This window comes from Camelus dromedarius, chromosome 16 (genome assembly GCF_036321535.1).
Source record: "Camelus dromedarius isolate mCamDro1 chromosome 16, mCamDro1.pat, whole genome shotgun sequence".
Taxonomy (NCBI): Eukaryota; Metazoa; Chordata; class Mammalia; order Artiodactyla; family Camelidae; genus Camelus; species Camelus dromedarius.
The window spans coordinates 54,454,097-54,465,378 of NC_087451.1; the positions used below are offsets into that span (position 1 = coordinate 54,454,097).

The window sequence follows — 11,282 nt, forward strand, 5'->3', positions numbered from 1 at the left end:
CAGGCGAGAGCCGGACTCTGATTGGATTGGCCTAGTAAAGGCCTTGAGCTCAGACCGGCTGCGCGCTGGGAGGAGGGTGGACGGAAGGTAAGACTCCGGGCCCGCGTGATTGGCTGGGATACTAGACGTTGATAGGATAGGGCGCCCGAGAGTACTGGGGAGAGGAGTTCGGGGTCCCGGCCGTAGAAAGGCGGGAGGCGTCCCGCCGCTTTAGGAGTCCGGCGCGGGGCACGATGGGACGCCCCCGGGAGGGGGGCGGAGCTGTGTCGAGGCTGCGGTTGGGAAGGCGCTGTCACTCTGAGGGGCGTGTTGAAGAGGGTTTCGCGGGCTCGAGCGGGGGAGGGGGAACCGTTAAAGCCTTGCACCGCCCCCACAGGAAGCTGCTTTAGTGACTAGGCCTACTTGGTACCAAGCTCTCGGCTGGGAAGGACCTTGAAGACCCTGCGGTTCAACTTCCAATTTGCAGATGTGGAAACTGAAGCCCAGAGAGGGTATGCAACTTGTCCAAGGTTACTCAGCCGTTTAGTGGCCTGGTTGGGACTGGACTCAAGCGCTCCTGACTGCGCTTGGCCTTACAGGCAACTCCTCCAACGAGGTGAATGCTAATACAGTCCCTTTAGACCTGTCTATAGTTTAAGGCCTGTGCTGTTAAAAGGTCTAGCTCATGTAGGGTGGGCATTTGGATTCCTCTTAGACCCCCACCCGCAACTATCAGGTGTTTGGAGTAAATGTTTCATCCTGCGAAGGTGCCCCTTTTATAAAGGCACAACTGTAAACTGGAAAGAATGTGTGTACAGGCTTAAAGGACTGTGATTCTTAGCCCTTTTTAGTTATAAGCCCTGAAAGAAAGTAATGAAAGCCTTTCTTTAGCAAAATACACATAAAGAAAATGTGTGTACAATTTCTTGATTTCTCCTAACATTGGTACGTGGGCTCCAGGTGAAGAATTTCCTGATTTATTACATTTTCCACCGTACTGACCTAGGGCTAATTGGGGTAGCTAACTTATAGAGCTCTTTACGAAATAGCTTGAGCTTCTGGAATAATTGCCCTGCTTTAGGCATACTGGGAAAACCTAACAGCAACTCAGTCCTCCGCTGAGAAATTCCAACCAAGAATTAGGAAAGGTTGACCAGCTACCTTTAAGCCTCAAAAAAGGAAGAAGAGGTCTTTTCCTGCCAGAAATAGCTGCAGTTCTGAAGCTGGAAGTGTGGGGACACCATTCCTTACCCATTCTGTGACTATGTTGATTTCCTGTGGCTTAGCAGTCCTCCTAACCTTAGCCTTTTGCTTCATCTACGAGCTGAGAAAGAATTGCCCTCTGTGTGTAACTTTATAAGGAATCAATGAAAGTTAAATGAGATGACATCCATGAAAATCTTTGAATTGTCTTTATGAGAATTATCCATAACACGGATGATCCACAGTTCTGTCTCACTCCAGGCCAACTTTCTCCTGTCTTATCAGTTTGCTGAGCCACCTCCTGCTCGACATCCATCCTGATACTACCAGAGGGCAAATGGATTTTTAAAGTAGCTGGAATAAAATGCTGGGAAGATAAATGTTTTGCAGCGAAGTTCCAATCATAAATATAAGATCCTTACCACGATCCAACTGAAATATTGTTTTAGTTGAGCTAAGGTTATTGATGGTGCTGCCTAGTCCTTAGCACTGGATACCATCCTGCCTTCAGCAGATGCTACTGAGGCACTATAATGTGAGTGTTTAGCACTCAGACTCCAGAAACTGACTACCTGATTTCATTTCCCAGCTCTCCCACCTCTTACCTTGTGTAATTTATGTTGCTTATATGGAAAATGGGGCTAATAATTATACCTGCCTCATAGGGCTTTTGGGTGATTTTAGTGAGTTGATAAACGTTAAGTGCTAGGAACACTGCCTGGCATACTGTATATGTTGCGTATATATTGGCTGTTATCCATTTAGCATGTATTTTGTACTAAGCAAGTTGTTCTTGGTCCTTGGCCTATTTAGGGAAGAAAGCCTTTAATCAGTTAATCTCACAAACAGATGTAAAGATGTAAAGTTGACAGATGGGAAAGAATGGCCCAGCCACGGGGCTCAGGGAAAGCTTACCTGAGAAAGGGAAGAGAGTTACTCAGCTGGAGAAAGGAAGAACAGCATATGCAAAGGCTTAGTGATGAGAGAGGGAGCTTGGGGATTATAAGGAACTGCAAGAAAGCCAGTACCCCCAAAACACAGAACAAGGGATTGAGAAACAGCTAGAGTGTTGAATAAGGGAAAACCCTTGCATGCCATGCAAATGCTTTTGTCTATATCCTAAGACCAAAGAGCAGATATTCAGAAGTTTTAAAAAGGCTGGTTGTAACATGGAGATTACACAGGAAAGAATGAAGAGTCAATGCGAAGAGACCAGTTTGGAGGCCATTGCAGTAATCCAGACATAAGATGATACTTGTAGGAAGAAGGATAGGAGTAATAGTGGAAATAGAAACAAGTGTAAAAGTTAAAGAACTTGGTAATTGATTGGAAGAAGAGGGAGGTGTCGCCAGTGTCTAGATCTCTTGGCTTCACTATGTTGGTGGTGCCATTTGCCATGTTTCCCAAGTAGGAGGAATTGGAGACCACGTGGTTTGGTAGAATGTGGAGAGGTACAGAGGGGGTTCAGGTTTTATATTTTGAGCTGTGTATGGAGTACATGGGTTTTAACATGCTATTCTCTGTAACTTTTCATATGTCATGAGTATTCATGTCCAGTGAGCAAATTCTGAAATTAAAGAGAGAAACTGGGTTTCAGTCTTAAGCTGTGACTTCCTGCTGTATGATCCTGAACAAGTTATATTTAACCTTTTGCATCTGTGCCACATCATTGGTTGGTCTGAGCACACACAGGAGGGAGCCTTTCTCCTGTGAAGTGCCAATACAAGTGTCTTGTGCCAGGAGATGCTCACCAATGTCTGTTAAACAAGTGAATTCGTGAATGGATGAGATCAGCTAGCATTGCCCACTCAGTTCCCCCACTAACCCACAATGCGTGTATGTGAGGAGACTGGCTGCCAGGGGAGTAAAGTTTCCTCCTGAGCAAAGCTGGCGGACATGAGAGGGCAGATGCAACATGTCCTTATGGTTGGTGAGAAGTGACTGTCTAGGTTTGTTAAAGATGCTTTGTAACTTACTTTGCCATCTTTTCCAGTATTATCCACATGAATCCCCATGTGTACCATTGGTCCAGTCAAGCCAACCGCATCACTGGATACTGCAGAAATACTCATCACTACTCAAATGCCTAGAATTCTCTCCTTGTCCCTCTCAGTCTTCAAGTCATGCACAAATTTGTTACTTCTTTCATTCTTGTTAATTTGTTAATTCAGCTACGTGAATTTATTAGATGTGCCCCACCACCCACCAGGTTATTTCAGGTATAACATGGGAATGTGATAAAGTCCTTAAGAAAGGTGCAAAGCAAATATGGAGCTAAATTTCAAATGGGGAAGAGAGATCTTTTTTCCTGGTTTAGTTATGAGAACACTTAGTAGACAAGGGGGCTTTGAGCTGAACCTTGAAGGACTGGAGAACTTTGTGAATACAGAGATTGCAATGAAACCTTCTCCAGCCAAGGTTGTACACATTTATATCTTCACTTCACTAACAGTGTGATCTTGGGAATGCTTATTTTCTGCCCCTCGTCTGTAAAATGGGGATAAGTGTTTTAACCAGGGTTGGCTTAAGGGTGTGAGACCTGTACAGTCACACAGGCACTTAGAAATGCTGGCCCCTCACTTGGTTTAATGCTCTGCTGTCACCATATTGAAATTCTTAATAATTTTTGAACAAGGGGCCTTGCAAATTGTGTCCTGATCTTATCTTGGAGGGTTATTGCAAAGTCCTAAGATGTTAATACATGGGAATTTCTTAGAACAGTGAGGGTCTGAAATATGATGGTTCAGTAAGTGCTACCTGTTGGTATTATTCTCTGCACCAACTCAGCTCCTATATTTGATCTTGTCAGTGTATTTTATTATAACATTATAGCTCATAGTGTACCTCACAGCTTATCTAGCACTTAAACGCCTGAAAGATATTTTTGAATGCCTGTTTGTAAAGGTACTGGATGGGTCACAAAGATGAATAGGACAGTACTTCCTATCCTAGTTGATGGAATAAAGCATGTGTTTTAAGCATTCTGATTAGTAATAAATATGTCTTGTGCAGAGTATAGAAATTTTTAAAAGTAAATTTCTGGGCTCCACCTTCAGAGACTCTTATTAGTAGCTCTAGTGTAGGACTTAAGAATCAGTTCCCAAGGTAATTTTAATGAATTGTCAAGTTTTGAACCACTGACATTAACTTCAGGGAGGCCATGTGGAATAGAGGCAAAAAGCTTGCCATTGGTGTTGGTCAGACTGGGATTCAAGTTCTGCCATCTACCAGTTCTGTTACTTTGCCTAAGTTAGTTAGTCTCTCAGTTTTCTCATTTGTAAAGATTAAAACCATACCTTAAAGATTAAATTTTAAAATGCTTAAAAAAGCTGAGCACATAGTGGACACTTAATTTCGAGTCTTTTCTTCTAGAGGGGGAGATTGTATCCCAGGAAGGGGCCGTCACAGAGGGCTTCCTGGAGGAGAGGATAATCCACCCCATACAAGCAGTATGGTTTAGATGGGAGAAAGGCTTCTGATTACACGTTCTAGCTACAGTCAAGATATTAGGGGAATATTAGAGGAATGCTAAGTCACAAAATAATTGATGGGATTTAGTGGCTGATTAGATACAGAGGAGAGGGAAGATTGAAAGGTGAGTCTTAGGTCTTCAGCTTGAGTATTTTTGAGAGTGAGTCATTTTAAAAACAAGATCAAATATAGGAGCTGAGTTGGTGCAGGAAGGTAGGGTAGAGGTTGGGGGAGGGGTCATGTATCCAGTTTTAGAAACATTTAGTTTTTAAGGTCATAAGAGGACATCCAAGGGGAACTGCACATTCTTGACTGGGATTTGGGAGAAGGGCTGATGCTCAGAAAATAAGAAGTTAGATGTCAATAGACAGTCATTGAGCTCCCACAAGTAAATTATGTCTTTAAGGACATTATCTATAAAGAGAGAAAAGAAAAAGATTTAGGAGTGGAAATGGGGTTACAAACTAGTAGGCAATGGGGGAGAGTATAGCTCTAGCATGTGCAGGGTGTGGGGTTCAATCCCCAGTACCTCTATTAAAAATACATAAATAAACCTAATTACCCTCCCACCCCCCTCAGAGGAAAAAAAAAACAAACAAACTAGTAGGCAATAAGAGTGAGGGAGAAGAGAAAGGAAGCAGCAGTAGAGAAGGAACAGCAGAGGTAGGGAAAGAAGTGGGCAAGTGGACAGTTAATATTGTGATAGTCAGAGTAACATTCCCCAGAAGTTGTCCACATGCTAATCCCTGGAACCTGAAAATGTGTTCCTTTACCTGGCAAAAGAGACTTTGCAGCTATGATTAAATTAAGGATTTTGAGATGGGGAGATTATCCTGGATGATCTGTAATATAATGACAAGGGTCCTCATAAGAGGAAGAGTGGAGGATCAGAGTCAGAGAAGGCGATGTGATGACAGAAGTAAAGGCCTGAGTGATGTGGGGCTGTGAGCCAGGGGATGTCAGCAGCCTCAGGAAGCTGGAAGCAGCAAAGAACAGATTCTCCCCTAGAGCTGCCAGAGGGAACACAGTGCTGCTGACCCATTTTCAACTTCTTTCAGAACTGTAAGAAAATTTGTGTTCCTCTAAGCCTAGGTTGTAGTAGTTTGTTACAGCAATGATAGGAAACTAATGCAGGAGTTAACAGCTAAAAATAGCCTAAATCTAACAATGATGGATTCTTTAAATAAGTTATAGCATGTCGGTATGATGGACTATTACAATCGTAGCTAGCCATTAAAAATTATGCTATAGGAGATCATCTAAACATGTGGAAAATGTTCATAATAGATTGCCAAGTCCAGAGAGCAAGGTAAAATATTGTAGGTATTTATATTAAAATTTCATCAAGTGGTACAAGATTCATGCATTTTATGCACTTGACTAGATGTGGTATACCTCAGTTTAAAAGTTTTGCAGATTCATATAGATGTCCTGTTTGTTCAAAGAAGAGAATCTTGTGTTAAATCTATGTATCCATGAATAGGAAAGAGACTAGGAATGTTAATAAACCAAATGTTAATAATGGCTGTCTCTGGATGGTAGGGTTACAGATGATTTTTATGTTCATTTTTTATTCTTCTCTGTCTATTCCAATTTTTCTTCAATGAACAGGCATTACTTTTTTGATCAGAAAACATTTTAAAAATTAATTTTTTAAAGATCAAGAAAAAGGGGTAGGGAGAAAATTTGAAGGATTTAAAAGCTTAAGGGTGAGGGCCCAGCGGCATGTGGCACAGCCAAGCATCTATGAACAATTTTCTGAAAATAGATTTTTTTTTTTTAAATGTGTCTCCTACCCCAACCCCCAAAGCAGAAAGAAACTCAATACTGGGGATGTAAAGAGAAGGAAGAAGAAGAAAAGCTAGACTGTAGAGATGAAAGCTTCCTGACTCCTGAGTTGGGAGGGTCCGTGAGAAATGAGGGGACTAGAGCGGATTATTCAGTCTCCCCTGCCCCCACCTGTGTTTGCCCAAGAGCCTGGAGACAGATCCGACACCCTCAGCCGCTTTCTCCTTTTGTTTATTCAATTCTTTATATCCTTCCTTTGTTCTTTTTCTAATTATCAAGGTAATAATGCCTCTCACTGGAGAAATTGTGAAAAGCATGAAGAGTTAAGCAGAAATCACCTGTAATCCCAAATTATTGAAAAATTGGCATACTTCTCAACCTAGTTCAAATTTAAATGAAAACTAAAGTATTACTGTGTAACATTTTGGCACCCCCACCTTAAAAAAAACATACTTTTAAGAATTTTAAATTGGTTCAACTCTTTGTCAGGTGGCATTAAAAATTAGTATGAACTAAACATATCTGGACTGACTCCAAATGGGTTTTCATACTGGTAGTATAATGGAGAAGTAAGTGAAACCTTTTAACTTTGACTCAAGCTTTAAAAAAAAAAAAAAAAAAGTACCAATAGAATAAGCTAAAACTTGAAAATCATTGAAGTATGCCTGGTGGCTCACAAACCCGGAGGCTCACTGAAGCCTCTTCCTGGCCCGGTGTTACAAAGGTATCCTGTATTCTGGGCCAGCTGTCTTCTAATCTTTCTGTTCTTTTTTTCCTTTATTTGAGTACATGCTCAATTTTGATGATCTCCTTTGTTTTGGAGAACACCCAGCTCTTTTCCTCTTATGTGTCTCCTTTTATCTTCATGATAGTTTCTGACACCAGATGTGTGGGGGTTTTTCCCCTCCAAGCAGTTCTTTGACACAGGGGGTCAATTTAATTCTGACACTATTTACCTAGCGATAGAGTCAGAGCCCACAGGTTAAGGGCTCAGTCCCATGAGACTGCCCCCTACTTTAGATGCCAGTTGTCAGTAGTAGGCCCCCAGGTTACCCACAGCTTTTGTCCATCTTGGTTATGAATCTAAGATTTCCATGGCCCCCTCCTTGGGATCTGTCAGTTTTCTAGAGTGGCTCACAGGACTCAGGGAAACACTTTATATTTACCAGCTTATTAAAGGATATGATTAAGGATACAGATGAATAGCCAGATGAAGAGATACGTACATAGGATGAAGTCTGAGAAGGTCCTGAGCACAGGATCTGCTGTCCCTGTGGAGTTGGGGTGGGAGTTGGAAGCCCCTGAAACCGCTGTTGGGATTTTTATGGGGGCTTTCTCATGTAGGCATGATCAGTTTACTCCATTTCCAGCCCCTCTCCCCTCTTTAGAGAACTTGGGGCTGGTAGACAGGGCTTAAAATTCCATACTCCTAACTATGGTTTGGTCTTTCTGGTGACCAGCTGCCATCCAGGAACCATCCAGGTGCCCACGCAGAGTCACCTCGTTGGAACATAAGGTGCTCCTAGTATTCTTATCACTTGAAATTTATAAGGGTTTTAGGAGCCCTAAAGTCAGGGAGTCAGGGCGGGGGTGGAAGACCAAATACTAGAACAGGAGAGGCTCCTGGTGCTCTTATCACTTAGGATGTGACAAAGGTTTTAGGAACTACGTGCCAGGCACTGGGGGCAGAGGTTAATATATATGTTTTCTATTATCTCATGTTTGTACGTTTTGTATGCACACAAATATCTTTTGTCCCCTATTAGTTTGTAATTCAAGGCTTCTCAGCCTTGGTACTGTTGATATTTTGGACCAAATAATTCTTTGTTGCTAGGGGGCTGTCCTGTGCATTGTAGAATTTTTTAGCGGTATCCCTGGCTTCTACCTACTTGGTACCAGTAACACACCCCTCTCAAACCCTGACAGTCAGAAACCTGACAAGGTCTCCAGACCTTGCTATGTTCCCTGGTGGCAAAAATAGCTTCCCCACCCCCTGCAGTTGAGAACCACTGCTCCTTGAGGTCAGCTGCCGTGTCATAAATCCCTGTATTCCACACGGTGAGTTTATTGCCCAAAGAGTATCACTGCCTTATGAAAATAGTAACTAATTTTTATAAAGCCCTTCCTCTGTACTGTTCTAAGCTCCACACACATATTAACTCATTTAATCTTCACAACAACCCTATGAGATAGGTACTATTATTATGCCCCTTTTACAATCAAGAAGCTAAGACTCGAAGAGATTAGTTTAGTTATTCATGGTCACCCAGCTGGGAAGTGACACCTGGGATTTGAACTCCAACCCAGGCAGTCCAGCTGCAGATTCTGAGCTCTCAACCATTTTGCTATCTACTGCTTTTAAATACAAAGAAAGAAAAAACTTTTTTTTTAAGCCAGGCATTGTCCATCTGCCTACAGAATTTGCATAGGCAAACACGTAAAAATAAAGTTTCCTGTTCTGCCTTTTTCACAAAACATGATATAGCAAAGCATTTTGCCGTATTCCTAAAATCTTCTACATTGTTTAAGTATAATTTACTGGCAATGAAGTGCACCCATTTTAAGGGTACAGTTTGATAAGTTTTGACGAATGTATAAGTCCGTGCTGCCACCAACACAAGATATAGAACATTCTCATCACCTTTGTTCCTTTCTATAGTGGCAGCCGAAGCTGGCTTGTACCCTAGTACCTGCTCAGGAGCACCAGCTTTGTGTACATCTCTCGAATTTACATTTAGTGACATCACATTGGTAGCTCAAAATTAGCCATTGTGGGAGTACTTCATTGAAATTGGGAAAGTGCCACAGATCAAGACTTCTTTAAAAAAAAATTGTTTTAGAACCAGTTAACCAGTACTACAGCTTGTGCCCCTTTGCAGTCACCCATCCATCTTACAGCCAGTCTGCTTTCTGACATTTCCTTTTGCATTTCTAAGAATTCTGTAAATAAAATCATGCACTATATACTCTTTTGTGCCTTGCTTCTTTTGTTCAGCATGCTTTTGAGAATCATCAACATTGTTACACATATCAATAGTTCATTCCTTTTCATTGGATTCTGTTGTATTGGTAAACAGCTTGGCCAGGACCTTTACTGTGGTTTCCACAGAAAGGAACAGGTGAGGCAGGGTAAGCAGGCTTAGGATTGGCTAGCTTAATTTTCGTGGACCTTGGGGCATAGGGACTGCCTATAGTTGTCTGGTGTCTGGCCCTGAAATGATTAGGGTGGAGGAAAAGTAACTGATTGTGAGAGCCTGATAAGTAGGTGGTAAGTAAGGGTTTTGGATTGGTTGTATATAAAAGGTACACTGGAAGAAAATGGTTTACTGTCTCTAAGAATTGGCTCGCCCTGGGAGGGGCAGCCTCTCCAGGGCTAGCAAGGCCCCAAGATGTCAAAGCATCAGTAAATAGGGAAATTCTTTTTTTTAATTTTATGGAGGAGGTAATTAGGTTTTTTAATTTTATTTATTAATTTTAATGGAGGTACTGAGGATTGAATCCCGGACCTTGTGGATGCTAAGCATGTGCTCTACCACTGAGCTAGACCCTCCCCCAAAGAAGAGTTTTAAAAACATGATTATACACCTGTTGGAAGGTTATTCTAGAAAGAATCTGAACTGTGAGGTGCTAGGCAAAGCAGAAACAAGGTACCTTACTGTACTAAAACACAGGAAATTAGGTAAAAGACTACATAACACATGGCAAGAGCTGGTCCTCTTGTCACACGTGCCCCTGAGGTTCTCCCTTTAATCAGTAGATTGGACGATCCTTTGGGAAAACTGACCAGCTCGAGAAGAAATACCTTTGGATACTGTATGAGTTTTCCATACATAGGGCTGTGTTACAAAGTACCAAAATCTTGGTATCTTAAAACAAAAGCAGTTTCCTCTCACAGTTCTGAAGTCAGAAGTCCAAAATCAGTCAAGTCTGGAAACACATCAGCAGGGCCATATTCCCTCTGGAGGCTGTAGGGAGCATTTCTTTACTTGCCTCTTCTGGCTCTGGTGCTCCAAGTACTCCTTGACTTAACAGCTGCATCACTCCAGTCTGCCTCCATCTTCAAATAACTTTCTCCTCTTCTGTGTCTCTCCCCTCTGTAGCCCTTATAACACTTGTTATTGGGCTCACTCAGGTAATCCAGAATGGTCTTATCTCAAGATCCTTCACTCAGATCTCAGAACTTTTAACTCAGTTACATTGCAAAGACCCTTTTTCCAAATAAGGTCACTTCACAGATTATGGGGATTAGAATGTGGACATATCTTTTTGGGGGGCCACTGTTCAACCCATTAGAGATACTAAGCTGAGAGTCCCCAGTAATGTCTGTCAACTGAGAGGCCCTGTCTCATGAACACAGAGCTCCCAAAAAATTTTAATGCCTTGGTCTTAACCATGAGTGGACTGTCAAGGATCATCAGGTAGTCACGGAAAGCCTCTAAAACGAAAGACAAACACCAAATAAATAAACAAGAGCAAGAAAACTGGAGAATACAGAAACAGCACAAAGGACAGAATGAAACAGATCTTTAAAGATGACATTGTCATACAGAGATGTTGCATCCATGAAACAAGAACAGGAAGTTATTTTTAAAAAAGAACATTAGAGAATACAGATCTTTAAAATATGATAACCAGGGGTTTGGGTATAGCTCCTTGGTAGAGTGAATGCTTAGCATGCACAAGGTCCTGGGTTTGATGCCCAGTGCCTCCACTAAAATAAATAAAATAAATAAATAATAATAAAATAAATAAATTATTAAGATAATATAACCAGTAACTTCAATCAAAGGGTTGGAAGGTAAGATTGAGAAAATATCCTAAAAGAAAATAAATGGGTGGAA

The 11,282-nt window shown here is 41.7% G+C and overlaps 1 long non-coding RNA gene across 1 annotated transcript; it reads left to right on the plus strand.

Moving 5' to 3' along the window:
- The first annotated feature begins 30 nt into the window (after window positions 1–30).
- Window positions 31–9,410, plus strand: LOC116157741 (uncharacterized). Its single transcript, XR_004141889.2, has 2 exons — window positions 31–87; window positions 377–9,410. It is a non-coding gene; the product is annotated as an uncharacterized LOC116157741 (long non-coding RNA).
- The last annotated feature ends 1,872 nt before the right edge of the window (window positions 9,411–11,282 follow it).